The 6,107-nt window shown below is 39.7% G+C and overlaps 1 protein-coding gene across 1 annotated transcript in view; it reads left to right on the top strand.

Annotated features, from left to right (window-relative positions):
• The window catches only part of LOC107700251 (fibrinogen C domain-containing protein 1-like), a 42,371-nt gene that overhangs the window by 1,115 nt on the left and 35,149 nt on the right, over window positions 1-6,107 (top strand). The gene's annotated exons all lie outside the window — the stretch shown is intronic.

The following is a 6,107-nucleotide window of genomic DNA, read 5'->3' as shown; positions in this document are numbered from 1 at the left end:
ATTTAAATGTACAAAACATTTGCTACATACAATACATACTAAGAATCACTAAAAATGATTTTGAAAGCATAAAATCCTTTGGTAAATTTTGCAACCAACAGTCGTACAATCGGATGCCGATAATCTGACAATACCAAAATATTGACAGATTCATTGGCTTAAAATAAGTTTATTGCTAGTAAATAATAAGCCCTTTTAGTTCTCAAGTATTTAGATTGATATAGTACCAGTGTCAGATGATACCTCTCTCCGTGCCCTCTGCACACGAGGGAATACATTTGTTTCTATTATGCAGCTCACACAGAACTAAGGGATTAAGCTCAGTTCCTCCATGTATGAGCGACTGCATGCCTGCCCGAAAATTTCACTCGTGAATGCTGGAAGTTCATGCATTCACAGCAGAGAGAGCACATCACAGATCTGACAGTGGAGCTCAGCACGCTGAAGGGTGTTGCATCTTTGCTTTCTTTATCTCGCACAAAGCTCGTTTGAAAAATCTATATCTCACCACTGCCTGCATTTCACAGCCACTGTAATCTGCTGCGAGCATTTAGGGGGGAATGTACATAACACGCTGTTTATTGCAATCCTGATTATAGCGGTTTAAGGATGGGATCACGGCAGTAACAGCTGTTTATTTCTGCTATCATCCTCACGTGGCATCCTCTAACCTTCTCTCAGTGGGGGTGTAAAATGTGCATAATACAATGCCCTTTCAGGAATATGTCAAGCCCTGCTTTTGAAGCGTCAACATCAACACGAGCCGCTTGTTCTAATGGCACTTCTTTATTTGCCCGTCTTGTGTAACTGAGTCATTTTAACACGCAGCACAACTGAAGTGTCGTGCCAGTTTATCAAACTGCCTGGGCTTGTTTGCTTTGTGCTGCATAAGTTATTTTAGGGGTTGTTAATTAATCAACGTGCATTTGTCTGCCATCCATTTCTGACTGATGTTTATTAATAAAACATTCCCTTGGGAGAGAGAATGAGAGAGAGAGGAGGGGGTGGGATCTCATGGGAGGAATAAAACTGTTCACCTGCTGTGCTGGAGCATTCAGACTTTGATGGACATGATTTGTAATTCATTGTGCTGTACTTTGTGCCTTGATTTTTACAGTTGAATATAATAGGTGAAGCCCCTGGTCCGTTGTGCATTGGTTAAAAATAGGCTTATGGGTCCTGTGAGACAGCCGTACAGTTAAAAGAAGGATTTGCATGTTTTAGCATCAGCAACCTGATGTATGGTGTGTGTGTTATATAATAGCCAAAGGAGTCACAGTCAGCTAGTTTAAGTTGCAGGCAGTAACATTATTGTATGGTATGGTCAGATGGACTCATTAGCTCCTTTTTCCTGGGGATTTTTCATTGTCGGCCCACCCGTGGTATTCTTTAAGGTCTACTCCTGCAGACACACACGGTCACACTCTAGAGCAAAACAGCTGCAGTGATTTTTAAAACTAAAAATCCTGCCGTTATTTACTGACCTTCATGGCTTTCCAGAGTCGTATGATTTTCTTTCATCTGTGGAACGCAAAAAAAGATGTTTGGAAGCCGTTCGAAGTTTTGTATGCAATTAAAGTGAATGGTGATGAATGGTCACCACAAGGACCTTAAAAATATCCCTACACAAATTGTGCACTACAATGTGCAGGGATGTTCACACCAAGAAGGATAACTATATGTTTTAATAAACATTCTAATTCTATGAGAATAGGTTCACTGTTGAAAGTAAAGGTTCTTTTATTGTCATCTATGGTTCCATGAGGAACCTTTGAAGAACATTAACATTGTACAAGTGGAAAAGGTTCTTCAGATGATTAAAATGTTTTGAAAATAATGGTTCTTTGGGAAACCCAAAATGGTTCTTCTATTGCATCCTTTTGGAACCTTTATTTTTATGTCCATACCACAGCTATAACGATAATGAAAGAGAGGAACGATATCGTAGAAATCTCTTTCAGAACAATTTTTTTTCCAGCTTATAAAAATGTTGACAGCGAATCAGAGACTTTAAAGAACTCGAGCATTTAAAGCGGCAGACGACATAACTGCAGTATGCGTTTATAGTAAACTTAATGTAATCGTTCATTGGTGTGGATGCTAATCTCAAATCTCATTCTCTTTCACATATATTCAAAGGTTTGCAAAATGTCTTTGGTTTTCCTGTGTCTTTAACCTAATTGTGACATGCCAAATTTGGATGTTCTCATATTCACTTTACACAAATGAGATTTGAGAGCAGATTATAGAGAATTGATTGCATGTCTTCTGACTTGGAATATAGTGCACGGTTTGTATAGACTGCTGTTTTTATGATGCATTCTGAATTTTTATGTCGCTGTCTTGTCATTTCTGGAGCTTGACAGACCCTGGTCACCATTCACTGTCATTGTATAGGAAAGAATAGCGTGAACATCCTGCCAAACATATCCTTTCCTTCTCATTCGTGTTTGGAACGTCATGAAGGTGAGTAAAGAATTACAGAATATCTGTTCTTGAGTGAACGGTCTGTTTCTTTAAGCTGCCACTGTATTTTTAACCCTGGAAACTGCAGGCTAAAACATCTTCAGGTAATTGATTTGCTTGTCTGCTTTTTTGACTTAAAGGCATTTTACTATAAAGGGCTGGAGGGATTGAAAATTTTGAAAGCTGTAAGAAACATTTGCCATCCTGGAGAGTCGGAAAAATGAGTATTGGCCATTATAACTTGCAGACTTCATCTCAGCACAGGATGATAGCAACCACCTGAAGTTAAATAGAGTTTTATCAATTCATTTCCCTCTCAAATGTGTCAAGCTGCTTAAGTTGTAGTAGCTATTAGGATTTGCAAAGTGAACAGACTTGCTGACAGCCTGGGTAGCTTTTCATCAGGATGAAGTGTAGATACTTTATCTCTAGAGTTAATCTTTGGAGAATCTGTGAAGTCGTGCCCAGCCGTTGCCTGCTTTCTGGCCAGCAATTCCCCATTGGCGCACACAGCAATTCAATGCGGCCAAACAAAGACAATGTGAGAGATGTTTACCAATTGTGTGCTGGACACAATGGGGATGGAAAGTCCAAACATGTGGGCTGAAATTTATTTATTCGGGATGCTTGTCAAACACGGCACTGCCAATTAAACACTCCTCCAAAAATTGGAAGCCTGCTGTTCTGTAATGAAAGCTGTAACCGCATGACTGAACATAGCCATTATGTGTGTACAGGATAAAACACTAGATACCTAGAGTGTCCTCTAGCTTAATAAGTATGCTGCGACGACTCTAAAACACTTCCCGTTTCATTAGGTCGTGACGCTCATGTGCTTTTTCAGCCGTATTAATGACAAAACCCTGCTTATTCTCTTCTCAAAGCCGTTTATTTCCCCTCACAATAGTACTTATGCTATTTAATGTTTGATCCAGGGAAAAAAATGGGATTAAATCATGGCTCCAAATTAAAAAAAAAATCCTTTAAAATCCTTCCACGTGCGTTCTTTGTGGGGTTCCGGTGTTTATTGTGGCTGGAAATGCTATCAGAATTTCAACCCTATCCTTTCAGCAATACCTTGTTTCTCGTCAATCTCTCCTGTCTGCATAATAAAGTCTTCTGGCCTTGGTTGTTGCACACTGACAGTGGATGAATGTGAAAGCTATAAAGTCCCTGCAGATATATGGTTTTCCCTTCTCTGCTGTTATCTGTGCTGGATATCATCACAGGATTGTGGGGCTATTTGGGGGCGTATGAATTCTGATATATGGAGTCCCACAGGCGAGGGTCTCGCTCTAAGAGTAGTTGTATAATTATAGGCCATCAATGGCTCTCCTAGATGGCGTCTGTATATCAAACTGTCATGGATCGTTTTTTCAGTGTGATGGAGCGAATGTTATTTGGTTTAACCCCTGACATCACTCAGATGATCCCCGACGTGTCTCTTCCTTCTCACCTTCAACAATAAGGAATGATTTTTTTAGATGAGGTATAAGAATAAACAATCTAATTTGCTCTGGGTCAGATCTGTTGACATTTTGCAAAAGCCAGCTTTATTTCATTCAGGACTAAAGACACACCTTTTGGTATTTATCTTGTGTTTGACATTTCTTCTCTGCTTTTGAGATTACACCCATCTTTAGTCAACCTGAATGAAACTGAAGACGGTGTGCTAAAAATATGTGGGCTCTGTTGACTAACCGCAACAGTTGACTAATTTGAATTCATTAAGCAGTTGCACCACTTTGGCACACAGTATATTTAAATGCAAAAACATGCATCTTGTCAATTCTCCCAGTGGAAAAGTGCACAATGCAAATTGTGTTCAGTTCGTGCAAGGGAGAGAAGGATGAGGTTTTATTACAATTTCAAAGTGGCACTTTTATTCTGCAGCACAATATAACTCTCACCAGAGCAATGGACATAGTCAGTGATGTTGCTTGACCAGTTGTGTTCAAGAGTCAGCAGTTTTCACAGCTTTTATTTTTGGTGGTTTGTGCTACCACCACAGGCAGTTATTGACACAGGCAGTAGAGAGGCGACAGGGAATTAGTGGGAACAGGAACAGAAGGCAGACCTGGATCTCCCACGAGGACCACAACTCAACTTGTGTAGAACATGTGTGTGTGCTGCTAGGCCATGGCATTCTTATGTAGCATTATATATATTTTTATGACCCTATATAGCCTATACCAAATTACCATCTGATACCATCACTATATGGTCCATAATATTTGTAAAAAATGTTATCATTGTTACGGAGTAATCAGAACATGAGACGTGCGGATCCATGTTCAAGGCTTTATTACAAAGTCGTGGTCAAAAAACGGGCAAGGGTCAGATAACAACACAGGTACATCACAGGCAAGACAAAGAATATTCCTAGGGCAGGCGAGGGTCTTCGATCGGCAAATGTAATCCAGAGGGCAAGGCAAACAGGTAATCCACAAACAGGCGATAGTCCAGTAAAGGGGCAAACAGAGTCCAAATGACAAGGCCAGAGAAATCCAAGGCAGGCAGATAATCAGGCAATCAGGCAACACAACGAGACTAGACTAGACTAGAACTAGGAACTAATACAAGACTTGGAAAAGGGCTCCGTAACATTGCTATCACTAACGTAGCGATATGCGCAAACAATACTCGGCAATGAGAAGGATCTGAGTGGGTGTTATATAGTGTGTGTCATTGGTTGCAGGTGAGAGAGTGTAATCAGTAAAGTGGAGCATGGGAAATGTAGTCCGTGGTGACGTGTGTGTAGTAGGGCTGTGCGATATGGACAAAAAAACCTATCGCGATTTCTTTGATCAATTTTGCGATTTAAATTTTAACCACGATTTTGACACACACAGACATGCTTTACAGTCATTAATGCATTCAGTGTGAATTTGAAACATATTTCCAAAAGAAAACCAATTAGAGCTTTATCAAAAAGCTGTAGCATGTCTCTATAACAGACATAAGGCAAAATAATCACTAAGTAAAGGTGTAACAAAATGTCTCTAGAATAGACATATGGCAGAAAAAAAAAATAAAATCCCGTGTCCAGGGATTTTTTTTTGCCATGCATTGGTCATAGAGCTCTTTGTGGCATTGCCTCAGATGTTGAACTAGATTTGTTGCGCCAAGTTCACACGTACTCCGTCTGCAGTGCGTATACAGTATGTGTATGCGGTGCAGAAGCAGCACGGACTCATTTTGCTTTCGCACAGGATGCGTTTGCAGTCCGCTCCTGATCCGCGGCTGTTTACCACAAACACAACATTTATCCATTATTTTGATTTCAAATCCAAACGTTGTTTCTGAAAATGCTTTTTCAGCATTGTGATTCTCTTTTATCACAGTACAGTAATACAATCTTTCATAGACATATTCACGTTTAAACTCAATAAATATAACTTTGTTTAACTACCACCACAAGTGCCATTTATTATTGCCTTGTTTATCTAAAAGTGCACTTTTCCTTTTTTTAAAAATAGACAAAAAGCCATGTGTTGACTGTGAAACAGTAGACTTTAATTATATGCATTTATGGTGTTATATACTATATTTCCGTGTCAATCCATGTAAATTTTTACCGCGAATAATGCGCTGTCACTTTAATTCAGCGCGTGCAGCACAGCAGAAATAGATTCCGTGCG

Source organism: Sinocyclocheilus anshuiensis, unplaced genomic scaffold (assembly GCF_001515605.1).
Source record: "Sinocyclocheilus anshuiensis isolate Anshui unplaced genomic scaffold, SAMN03320099.WGS_v1.1 scaffold477, whole genome shotgun sequence".
Classification (NCBI taxonomy): domain Eukaryota; kingdom Metazoa; phylum Chordata; class Actinopteri; order Cypriniformes; family Cyprinidae; genus Sinocyclocheilus; species Sinocyclocheilus anshuiensis.
Note: the sequence above shows the minus strand (reverse complement) of the source record. Positions and strands in the feature narration are given on the sequence as shown.